The sequence below is a fragment of the Pelophylax lessonae genome, assembly GCF_965119305.1.
Source record: "Pelophylax lessonae genome assembly, chromosome: 4".
Lineage (NCBI taxonomy): Eukaryota > Metazoa > Chordata > Amphibia > Anura > Ranidae > Pelophylax > Pelophylax lessonae.
This window is the reverse complement of record NC_138771.1, coordinates 8,536,977-8,550,582: the sequence shown is the minus strand read 5'-3', so window position 1 is coordinate 8,550,582 and position 13,606 is coordinate 8,536,977.

The following is a 13,606-nucleotide window of genomic DNA, read 5'->3' as shown; positions in this document are numbered from 1 at the left end:
AGCTTACCGGAGCAACGCATTTAACCACTTCTGGACCGGAAAGGATTTGCCGCCTTAATGTCCAGGCCAACTTTTTCGATACGGCACTGCGTTATTTTAATGGACAATTGCGCTTTACCTAAATAAAATTGATGTCCTTTTTTTCCTACAAACAGAGCTTTCTTTTGGTGGTATTTGATCACCTGTGCGATTTTTATTTTTTGCGCTATAAACAAAAAAAGAGCAACAATTCTGAAAAAAAACAAGATTTTTCACATTCTTTTATATGTCATTCTCAAAAAAATGTAAAAATCAAAATTTTTTAACATTTTTGGCCAATTTGTTTTCTGCTACATATTTTTGGTAAAAAAAAAAAAAATCCCAATAAACTTATTTTGATTGGTTTGCACAAAAGTTATCGCGTCTACAAACTACGTCATTTTTTTTTTCCTAGTAATGGCGACGCGATCAGCGATTTTTAGCGGGGTTGCAGCAAACAGATCGGACCCCTGACTGACATTTTTTACACTTTTGGGGTGACCAGTGACATTACTGCAGTAATCAGTGCTAAAAATATGCGCTGTCACTGTAATAATGACACTGGCAGGGAAGGGGTTAACACAGTGGGTGATCAAGTGGTTAAATGTGAGCCTAGGGGCGTGTTTCTAACTGTATGGGGGTGTGGCTTGTGAAATGATCATAGAGATCTGTGATCCTACATAGAAGGATCACAGGAGCTTTGTGATTATTCCAGGGAGAAGAACGGTCGGCTGTGTTTACAACATCCGACCGTCCTTCTCTCTCAGCGGGGAGCGATCGTGGGTGTCAGACGGCAATCGGAGTTGCCTGCCCCGTGCATCGACGAACAGGGGTGGGAGTGCGCCTCCGGCGGCGCGCGCTCGCCTGCTAGCTGCAGGTGCGCGACCGATGTATACCTACGGCGGTTTGTGCAGGAGCGGCTGCCTGCCGCAGTATGACTGTGGTGGGTGGTCCTAAAGTGGTTAAAGAGTCCATTTTTTTCATCATGAAAAAAATGACTTTTTTTTTGTTTTTTAGTGTAGATGTGAGGTGTGAGGTCTTTTTGACCCCCAAATCTCACATTAAAGAGGACCTGTCCTGCTTATTTCTATTACAAGGGATGTTTACATTCCTTGTAATAGAAATAAAGGTGATTAAAACATTAAAGAAAAAAAAAAAAACAGTGTAAAAATAAAAAATTAAAGATAAAATAAATAGGAAAGAAATAAAAATTAAAGCACCCCGACCCCGTTAGCTCGCGTGCAAAAGCGAACACATACGCATGTCGCGCCCACATATGTAAACAGTGTTCAAACCACACATGTGAGGTATTGCTGCAATCGTTAGAGTGAGAGCAATGATTCCATCCCTAGACCTCCTCTGTAACTCTAAATTGGTAACCTGTAGAAATGTTTAAAATGTCGCCTATAGGGATTTTTAAGTACCAAAGTTTGTTGCCATTCCACGAGCGTGGGCAAATTTGAAGCATGACATGTTGACTATCTGTTTACTCAAGATAACCATATATTTCACAATATAGATAGAAATTGGGCTAACTTTACTGTTTTCTTATTTTTTCTTTAAAAAAAAAAAAAGTGTATTTTTTCCTAAATAATTGCGTTTGTAAAACCGTGCGCAAATACGGTGTGATAAAAAATATTGCAATGATCTCCATTTTATTCTCTGCTAAAAAAAATATATATATATATATAATGTTTAGGGGTTTCTAAGTAATTTTCTAGCAAAAAAGAAATGATTTTAACTTGTAAACAACAAGTGTCAGAAAAAGGCCCGGTCCAGAAGTGGTTAATATGTGTTTGTATATTGATACAATGTGTACATACAATGTTTGTCTATTTGAATTCTATAAATTACTTATCGATACTCATTGTATGCTGTTTGTTTAGTATAAGGCTCATACCTTGAAGGCTCATACATAATTGGATCCTGAAGAAGCTCTCTGTGTGGGCGAAACACGTTGATCCGCCAATTGTATGATGACACACAGAGCGTGCACTGAATTTTCCATGTTATACATAACTGTCATTTTAATCTTATTGTGTCATCGAATAAAACTTTCAATTTTTGCTTTTAGTCATTTGTATTTTTTTTTTTTTTTTTTTTTTTTTTTGGGCACACTCAAATCCCCAACTTCCAGTGTCTCTGTTTTTTTTTCCTTCCCTTCCCCCTTCCCCTTCTTACCCCCCCCCCCCCCCACCAGTGAGACCTGGAATACACTTTGGATGTTAGGTATCTATTTACTTGGCGTAACATCATCTTTCACATTATAGAAAAAAATTGCGTTATGCGTTGTTTTTTTTTTTTTTGCATTAAAATTTAGGAAAAGTGTATTTTTTCCTAATAACTGCTTTTGAATAATCGCTGCGCCTGTTCTGAGTGGAACCTGTCCTGTGTAACCGCTGTATTGTCTTGGCCACCGTGCTGCAGCTCAGTTTCAGGGTCTTGGCAATCTTCTTATAGCCTAGGCCATCTTTATGTAGAGCAACAATTCTTTTTTTCAGATCTTCAGAGAGTTCTTTGCCATGAGGTGCCATGTTGAACTTCCAGTGACCAGTATGAGAGAGTGAGAGCGATAACACCAAATCTAACACTCCTGCTCCCCATTCACACCTGAGACCTTGTAACACTAACGAGTCACATGACACTGGGGAGGGAAAATGGCTAATTGGGCCCAATTTGGACATTGTCCCTTAGGGGTGTACTCACTTTTGTTGCCAGCGGTTTAGACATTAATGGCTGTGTGTTGAGTTATTTTGAGGGGACAGTAAATTTACACTGTTATACAAGCTGTACACTCACTACTTTACATTGTAGCAAAGTGTCATTTCTTCAGTGTTGTCACATGAAAAGATAGAATAAAATATTTACAAAAATGTGAGGGGTGTACTTACTTCTGTCAGACAGAATATGTATATATATATATATATATATATATATATATATATATATACACACACACAGTCAGGTCCATAAATATTGGGACATGGACACAATTCTAATCTTTTTGGCTCTATACACCACCACAATGGATCTGGAATGAAACAAACAAGATGTGCTTTACCTGCAGACTTCCAGCTTTAATTTGAGGGTATTTACATCCAAATCAGGTGAACGGGGAAGGAATTACAGCAGTTTGTATATGTGCCTCCCACTTTTTAAGGGACCAAAAGTAATGGGACAATTGGCTGCTCAGCTGTTCCATGGCCAGGTGTGTGTTATTCCCTCTTTACCCCATTTACAAGGAGCAGATAAAAGGTCCAGCGTTCATTTCAAGTGTGATATTTGCATTTGGAATCTGTTGCTGTCAACTCTCAATATGAGATCCAAAGAGCTGTCACTATCAGTGAAGCAAGCCATCATTAGGCTGAAAAAACAAAACAAACCCATCAGAGAGATAGCAAAAACATTTGGTGTGGCCAAATCAACTGTTTGGAACATCCTTAAGGCTCGGTTCACATTTGTGCGATGCGGGAACTCTGCGAATATGCAGCGTGATCCCGCATCGCATCCGCACATCTTGCAGTTCACACTGCCATATGCGATACGCAGGGGATGTCAATTAAATGTTAACGACACCCCCAGTTTGATCACATATCGCAGTGCGATCTGCAAGTTCGCACAGAATCGGATCGGACAAGTGTGAACCACTGTGCGATCCGATTCTGAGGCGGCTCAAAAAATGCCTCATGTGCGAGTTTGCTGCGGATGCGCTGCGAATTCAGCCATACAAAGTGTATGGCTGAACTCGCATCCGCACAGAAGATCGCATGTAATGAAGGAGCAGTGCGCTCTGAATTACATGCGATCAGCGCATCCGCACAAGTGTGAACCGGCTCTAAAAAGAAAGAACGCACCGGTGAGCTCAGCAACACCAAAAGACCCGGAAGACCTCGGAAAACAACTGTGTTGGATGACCGAAGAATTCTTTCCCTGGTGAAGAAAACGCCCTTCACAACAGTTGGCCAGATCAAGATCACTCTTCAGGAGGTAGGTGTATGTGTGTCAGATCAAGATCACTCTCCAGGAGGTAGGTGTATGTGTGTCAGATCAAGAACACTCTCCAGGAGGTAGGTGTATGTGTGTCAGATCTAGAACACTCTCCAGGAGGTAGGTGTATGTGTGGCAGATCAGGAACACTCTCCAGGAGGTAGGTGTATGTGTGTCAGATCAAGAACATTCTCCAGGAGGAAGGTGTATGTGTGCCAGATCAAGATCACTCTCCAGGAGGTAGGTGTATGTGTGTCAGATCAAGAACATTCTCCAGGAGGTAGGTGTATGTGTGTCAGATCAAGATCACTCTCCAGGAGGTAGGTGTATGTGTGTCAGATCAAGAACACTCTCCAGGAGGTAGGTATATGTGTGTCAAAGTCAACAATCAAGAGAAGACTTCACCAGAGTGAATACAGAGGGTTCACCACAAGATGTAAACCATTGGTGAGCCTCAAAAACAGGAAGGTCAGATTAGAGTTTGCCAAACAACATCTAAAAAAGCCTTCACAGTTCTGGAACAACATCCTATGGACAGATGAGACCAAGACCAACTTGTACCAGAGTGATGGGAAGAGAAGAGTATGGAGAAGGAAAGGAACTGCTCATGATACAAAGCATACCACCTCATCAGTGAAGCATGGTGGTGGTAGTGTCATGGCGTGGGCATGTATGGCTGCCAATGGAACTGGTTCTCTTGTATTTATTGATGATTGCTGACAAAAGCAGCAGGATGAACTCTGAAGTGTTTCGGGGAATATTATCTGCTCATATTCAGCCAAATGCTTCAGAACTCATTGGACGGCGCTTCACAGTGCAGATGGACAATGACCCGAAGCATACTGCGAAAGCAACCAAAGAGTTTTTTAAGGGAAAGAAGTGGAATGTTATGCAATGGCCAAGTCAATCACCTGACCTGAATCCGATTGAGCATGCATTTCACTTGCTGAAGAAAAAACTGAAGGGAAAATTCCCCAAGAACAAGCAGGAACTGAAGACAGTTGCAGTAGAGGCCTGGCAGAGCATCACCAGGGATGAAACCCAGCGTCTGGTGATGTCTATGCGTTCCAGACTTCAGGCTGTAATTGACTGCAAAGGATTTGCAACCAAGTATTAAAAAGTGAAAGTTTGATTTATGATTGTTAATCTGTCCCAATACTTTTGGTCCCTTAAAAAGTGGGAGGCACATATACAAACTGTTGTAATTCCTACACCTTTCACCTGATTTGGATGTAAATTCCCTCAAAATAAAGCTGAGAGTCTGCAGGTAAAGCACATCTTGTTTGTTTCATTTCAAATCCATTGTGGTGATGTATAGAGCCAAAAAGATTAGAATTGTGTCGATGTCCCAATATTTATGGACCGGACTGTGTGTGTGTATATATATATATATATATATAATGTTTGTGGGTTGTAAGTGATTTTCTAGCAAAAAAAAAATAATAATTTTTAAAACAAAACAAAGAAGTGCTGAAAAATGCCCGGTCTTCATGTGGTGAATGTGGTGAATGTGGTGAATGTGGTGCTACCATTGGAATCCTTAACAGCCATTCTTCTACACAACAAATACTGAGGATTCCCCCGATGATCACAACACTCACACATTGATAAATAACAGAGATATAAAAGGAAGGAATATCTATTCAGCAATGAATTATGTAATGAGTCGATGTAATGACATTTAAATGATCTTCATTTGTCAGTAATTACAGGAAATGAGACTCCGGAAATAATCGCCGACTTATCATTGTAGACTGAGTGGAGGAGATGGGATGATCACAATTTATAAAGCGTGCACCTCGTGTAGAATACACGCTCCCATCACATGTGACTACAGCTAAATATAATCGGCTGATCCCATAGGGCGGGGTCAGGGAAGAGCTTTTCACCCAGGTTTCTTTTTATAGGAAATCTGCCCTGAATTAAATGGCCTGTGTGGGAAGAATCTGATTCCGGCTTTTTTCACCTCCACCCCCGCCTCTTAAAGCGGAGTTCCACCCAAAAGTGGAACTTCCACTTATCTGTTTGCTCCTCAACTCCAGTGCCACATTTGGCACCTTACGAGGCGGGGGGGGGGGGGGGGGTCGCGGGTACCCGTTTTTTTGACATCCCTTCTTCCAGTGGACTTGGTCGCGCCAAAGTACGTCACAAGCCTGGCCCCCTCCTCCTTCGGCCGCCGCCGCACTAGTCAGAATGCGCAGCGTGGTTTGCGGATGTGCAGTGGGGGCCGGTTGTGAAGCCGCAAGGCTTTACTGCTGGGTTCCCTTCCCGGCAATGGTGGCGGCAGCACCTGACCGCCGGGAGGGGGAGGGGGGGACTCCGCTCTAACCGTTTTGCCGACCGCCTGCCACAGATATACTGCGGCAGGCTGGCTCGGCTGCACGAATCGCCCCTCCTCGGGAGCGAGCGTGGAAGATGATCTGCAGGGCCTGCGATTGTCACCGGGCTCCCGCGATCACTCCCACGGGAAGACAGAACGGTGGTCTGCCATAAACACAGCAGGCCGCCGTTCTGTCATCGATCAACACAGAGATCCTGTGTTCCTCCTATTTAAGTTCACAGGTCTCTGTGTTGATTCCATAAGCATATCCCCCTAACAGTTAGAAAGCACCCCCTAGGCTCACATTTAACCCTTTGATTGCCCCTGGTATTAACCCCTTCCCTGCCAGTGTCATTAGTACAGTGACAGTGCATATTTTTAGCACAGATTACTGTAGTAATGTCACTGGTCCCCCCAAAAGTGTCAAAAATTTCATTTAGGGGTCCGATCTGTCCGCCGCAATGTCGCAGTCCCGCTAAAAATCGCAGATCGCCACCATTACTAGTAAAAAATAAATAAAAATGACATAAATCATTAACTTTTGCACAAACCAATCAATATACACTTATTGGGATTTTTTTTTTTACCAAAAATATGTAGCAGAATACAAATTGGCCTAAAATGAAAAAAAAAAAAAAAAATAAGAAAACAGTAAAGTTATTTTCTATAATGTGAATTGTGTCGATGTCCCAATATTTATGGACCTGACTGTATATATATATATTTTATATCACATGGTATTTGCATAGCGGTTTTGCAAATGCAGTTTTTTGGGGAAAAATACACCTTAATAAATAAAAATATGTAGCAGAAAAAAAATTGGCCTAAAATGAAAAAATAAAAATAAAACAGTGAAGTTATTTTCTATAATGTGAATTGTGTCATTGTCCCAATATTTAGGAAGCTGACTGTATATATATATATTTTTTTTTATATCACAGCGGTTTTGCAAATGCAGTTTTTTGGGAAAAAAATACACTTTAATGAATAAAAAAAAAAAAAAAACAATATATACTGAATCCCATATTTTTTTTGTATAATATAAAAGATGATATTACGCTGAGTAAATAGACACCTAACATGTCATGCTTCAAAATTGCGCACGCTTGTGGAATGGCGACAAACATTGGTACTTAAAAATCTCCATAGGAGACATTTTTAAAAAATTCTACAGGTTACCAGTTTAGAGTTACAGAGGAGGTCTAGGATCTAGGGATAGAATGATTGCTCTCGCTCTAACGATCGCGGTGATACCTCACATGTGTGGTTTGAACACTGTTTACATATGTGGGCGGGACATGCGTATGCGTTCAGTTCTACGCGTGAGCTAACGGGGTCGGGGTGCTTTAATTATTATTATTTTTTTTTTTTCCTATTTTTTTGATCTTTTATTTTTACACTGTTCTTTTAAAAAAATGTTTTTGATCATTTTTATTCCTATTACAAGGAATGTAAAGATCCCTTGTAATAGAAAAGGGCAGGACAGGTCCTCTATAATGTGAGATTTGGGGTCAAAAAGATCTCACACCTCACATCTACACTAAAAAAGAAAAAAAAAAAAAATTTTTCATGATGAAAAAAAATGGGTTCTTTAAATCCGTTGGGAGGAAGTGACGTATGACGTCGCTCCGGTCCTCCAAGGTCATAGAGTGGAGTGGGGGCCAGATTGGCATCACTCGACTTCCTGCCTAGGAGGGGAAAGGACCGGATCGATTTCCTTGCTACCGACGGCTCCGGTAACTGGACAAAAACGACTGGGAAGCGGTGGGAGGAGGGGGGTCACCTCTCCCGCCGCCCATTAAGGTAATCCTGCAGCAAATCCGCCGCTGGGACCACCCTTATGTTAAAGCGGAACGCCCCCATCATTTAAAAAAAATACCGGGGTTATGGCAGCTATCTGCTATCTGCTGCCATAACCCCGGAATTTAATGTCAAAGTACCGACGTAAATACGAGGTGAGCGGTCCGTAAGTGGATATACATTATATTGTCAAAAGTATTGGGACGCCTGCCTTTACACGCACATGACCTCTAATGACATCCCAGTCTTAGTCCGTAGGATTCAATATTGAGTTGGCTCCACCCTTTGCAGCTATAACAGCTTCAACTCTTCTGGGAAGGCCGTCCACAAGGTTTAGGAGTGTCTATGGGAATGTTTCACCATTCTTCCAGAAGCGCATTTGTGAGGTCAGGCACTGATGTTGGATGAGAAGGCCTGGCTCGCAGTCTACACTCTAATTCATTCCAAAGGTGTTCTATCAGGTTGAGGTCAGGACTCTGTGCAGGCCAGTCAAGATCCTCCACCCCAAACTCACTCATCCATGTCTTTATGGACCTTGCTTTGTGCACTGGTCCAAATCATTTGGTGGGGGGGGGGGGATTATGGTGTGGGTTTTTTTTTTTTCAGGGGTTGGGTTTGGCCCCTTAGTTCCAGTGAAGGGAACTCTTATGGCATCAGCATTCCAATACATTGTGGATAATTCCATGCTCCCAACTTTGTGGGAGGAGTTTGGGGATGGCCACTTCCTTTTCCAACATGACTGCACACCAGTGCACAAAGCAAGGTCCATAAAGACATGGATGAACGAGTTTGGACCTCCTTCCGCCATCTTTAGAAGTGATTGAGTGGCTGTAGAGCCCCTGGAATCACTTCTGCATTAAAGAGAATTGTCAGGTGGAAGTTTTGATAGTGGGGTGATGTCTGCAGCTACAAGGCTCACCCCCGGTATAACCACAGAAACTCTACGATGTCACATGACTTCATACTGGTTGCAAGTGGTTAAAGCGGAAGGCAAGCCAAAACGTAACAAAGCCGACTGCAATGCGTAGATATACGTTGCGGTTTGCAGGTGGTTTACCAGGACTGGAGATATCATCCATAACCCCCGGTATTGTTTTTTACAGCCGGCGGCTGGATTTTTCCCGAGCCGCTGGAACTCTTTTAGAAGCGGTGCAAAAATAAGAAGTAAAAGAAAAAAAAATAGAAGCGCCCCCTATGCGTGCCAAAGCGAATACATACGTAAGTCGCGCGCACATATGTAAACGGTTTTCGCACCACACATGTGAGGTATCACCACGAACGTCAGAGCGAGAGCAATAATTCTATCCCTAGACCTCCTCTGTAACTCTAAACTGGCAACCATTAAAAATTCTTATGGAGGTTTTTAAGTACCAATGTTTGTCGCCATTCCACGAACGTGCGCAATTTTAAAGCATGACATGTTGGGTATCGATTTACTCGGCGTAATATCATCTTTTATATTATACAAAAAAATCGGGGATACAGTATATATTGTTTTTTTTTTTTATTATTCATTAAAGTGTATTTTTCCCCAAAAAACTGCATTTGCAAAACCGCTGTGCAAATACCATGTGATATAAAAAAATATATATATATAGTGCCTTGCAAAAGTATTCGGCCCCCTTGAACTTTTCGACCTTTTGCCACATTTCAGGCTTCAAACATAAAGATATAAAACTGTAATTTTTTGTGAAGAATCAACAACAAGTGGGACACAATCATGAAGTGGAACGAAATTTATTGGATATTTCAAACTTGTTTAACAAATAAAAAACAGAAAAATTAGGCGTGCAAAATTATTCCGCCCCCTTAAGTTAATACTTTGTAGCGCCATCTTTTTCTGCGATTACAGCTGTAAGTGGCTTGGGGTATGTCTCTATCAGTTTTGCACATCGAGAGACTGAAATTTTTGCCCATTCCTCCTTGCAAAACAGCTCGAGCTCAGTGAGGTTGGATGGAGAGCTTTTGTGAACAGCAATTTTCAGTTCTTTCCACAGATTCTCGATTGGATTCAGGTCTGGACTTTGACTTGGCCATTCTAACACCTGGATATGTTTATTTATGAACCATTCCATTGTAGATTTTGCTTTATGTTTTGGATCATTGTCTTTTTGGAAGACAAATCTCCGTCCCAGTCTCAGGTCTTTTGCAGACTCCATCAGGTTTTCTTCCAGAATTGTCCTGTATTTGGCTCCATCCATCTTCCCATCAATTTTAACCATCTTCCCTGTCCCTGCTGAAGAAAAGCAGGCCCAAACCATGATGCTGCCACCACCATGTATGACAGTGGGGGATGGTGTGTTCAGGGTGATGAGCTGTGTTGCTTTTACGCCAAACATAACGTTTTGCATTGTTGCCAAAAAGTTTGATTTTGGTTTCATCTGAGCAGAGCTCCTTCTTCCACATGTTTGGTGTCTCCCAGGTGGCTTGTGGCAAACTTTAAACGACACTTTTTATGGATATCTTTAAGAAATGGCTTTCTTCTTGCCACTCTTCCATAAAGGCCAGATTTGTGCAGTATACGACTGATTGTTGTCCTATGGACAGAGTCTCCCACCTCAGCTGTAGATCTCTGCAGTTCATCCAGAGTGATCATGGGCCTCTTGGCTGCATCTCTGATCAGTCTTCTCCTTGTATGAGCTGAAAGTTTAGAGGGACGGCCAGGTCTTCGTAGATTTGCAGTGGTCTGATACTCCTTCCATTTCAATATTATCGCTTGCACAGTGCTCCTTGGGATGTTTAAAGCTTGGGAAATATTTTTGTATCCAAATCCGGCTTTAAACTTCTCCACAACAGTATGTCGGACCTGCCTGGTGTGTTCCTTGTTCTTCATGATGCTCTCTGCGCTTTAAACGGACCTCTGAGACTATCACAGTGCAGGTGCATTTATACGGAGACTTGATTACACACAGGTGGATTCTATTTATCATCATTAGTCATTTAGGTCAACATTGGATCATTCAGAGATCCTCACTGAACTTCTGGAGAGAGTTTGCTGCACTGAAAGTAAAGGGGCTGAATAATTTTGCACGCCCAATTTTTCAGTTTTTTATTTGTTAACAAAGTTTGAAATATCCAATAAATTTCGTTCCACTTCATGATTGTGTCCCACTTGTTGTTGATTCTTCGCAAAAAATTACAATTTTATATCTTTATGTTTGAAGCCTGAAATGTGGCAAAAGGTCGAAAAGTTCAAGGGGGCCGAATACTTTCGCAAGGCACTGTATATATACATATATATATGTATATATATATATATTTATATATATAATGCTTGGGGGTTATAAGTAAACTTTCTAACAAAAACATACTGATTTAATCACTTGCCGACCGCCCACCGTAGATATACTGCGGCAGGGCGGCTCGGCTGCGCAAAATCACGTAGATCCATGTGATTAAGTGCACATGGTCACGGAGGCGCGCGCGCGCCGCTGGAGCCGCGCTCCCGCTGTGATTAGACACAGTGGGAGACAGACCGCAGGAGGAGTGGACTCAATGGCCGCCGACCTCCCACGATCTTCGGCTAGAATGACAGAAGAGCCGCCTGCCTATGTAAACAAAGCAGGCGGCTCTTCTGTCAGAGAGGCGGGTAAAGATCTAAGCTGACCGATCTCTCACTGCCTCTGTCCAACCCATCCCCCCCCCACACAGTCAGTAAGCACTATTAGGCATACATTTAACCCCTTGATCACCCCCAGTGTTAACCCCTTCCCTGCCAGTGTCATTAGTACAGTAACAGTGCATATTTATAGCACTGATTACTGCAGTAATGTCACTGGTACCCCCAAAAGTGTCAAAAATATCAGTTAGGGGTCCGATCTGTCCGCCGCAATGTCGCAGTCGCACTAAAAATCACAGATCGCCGCCATTACTAGTAAAAAAAAAATATATAAAAAGTCCAAAAATCTATCCCGTAGTTTGTAGACACGATACCTTTTGCACAAACCAATAAAAATGCGCTTTTTGGGATTTTTTTTACCAAAAATATGTAGGAGAATACAAATTGGCCTAAACTGATAAAAAAAAATCATTTTTTAATTTTTTTTATTGGGAGTGTTATATAGCAGAAAGTAAAAAATATTGCATTTTTGTTTTCAAAATTGTCTTTTTTTGTTTATAGCACAAAATCTAAAAACCGCAGAGGTGATAAAATACCACCAAAAGAAAGCTCTATTTGTATGGAAAAAAAGGACATCAATTGTATTTGGGTACAGTGTCGCACGACCGCGCAATTGTCAGCTAAAGCAACGCAGTGCCGCATTGCAAAAAAATGGCCTGGTCATTAAGGGGGTAAAACCTCCCAGAGCTGAAGTGGTTGAAGTGTAATTTTATTTTTTATTAGGTCCCCAACCCGCAATGTCGCAGTCCTGCTAAAAATCGCTGATCGCCGCCATTACTAATAAAAATAAAAAAATAAATAAAAAGTCCAAAAATCTTTTTCGTAGTTTGTAAACGCAATAACTTTTGCGCAAACCAATTAAAATACGCTTTTTGGGATTTTTTTTTTACCATAAATATGTAGCAGAATACAAATTGGCCTAAACCGATAAAAAAATTTATTTTTTATTTTTTATTTTTATTGGGAATGTTTTATAGCAGAAAGTAAAAAATCTTGCGTCTTTTTAAAAAAAAATTGTCGCTCTTTTTTTTGTTTATAGCGCAAAATTTAAAAATCGCACAGGGGATCAAATACCACCAAAAGAAAGCTCTGTTTGTGAGAAAAAAAAAAGACATAAATTTTATTTGGGTACAGCGTCGCACGACCGCGAAATTGTCCGCTAAAGCAGCGCAGTGCCGAATCGCAAAAAATGGCCTGGTCATTAAAGGGGGGGGGGGTAAAACCTTCCGGAGCTAAAGTGGCTGAAGTGTACATTTTCCCCAAAAAACTGCATTTGCAAAAACGCTGCGCAAATACCATGTGATATAAAAAATTACAACGATCGCCATTTTATTCTCTAGGGTCCCTGCTAATATATATATATATAAAATGTTTGGGGGTTATAAGTAAACTTTCTAACAAAAAATACTGATTTTAAAATTGTAAAAAAAAAAGTGCAAAGACAAAAAGTGGTTAAAAACAGCTGTGAAAATATTGTGCAATGTAATAAATTGCACCAACCACCATTTTATTCTCCAGGGTCTCTGGTTTAAAAAAAAAAAATATTAAAAATAATTTAATTTAAAATAAATAAAATAAGTAATAAGTAAATAAATAAATAATAATAAATAAATAAAATATTTAAAAAAATAATAAATAAATAAAATGTAAAAAAAATAGTAATAAATAAATAAAATATTTAAAAAATTAATATAAAGTTTGGGGGTAGTTTTTATAATAAAAAAAATGAATTCTGATTATTAATGTGCAAATCAGTGAAATAAAAAAAAAAAAAATAAATAAAAGAAAAACGTCTCGAGGGGGAGGGATTACACTATGACAACTAACCAATAGCGACTTCCCCAGTGTCGGCATTATTAGCC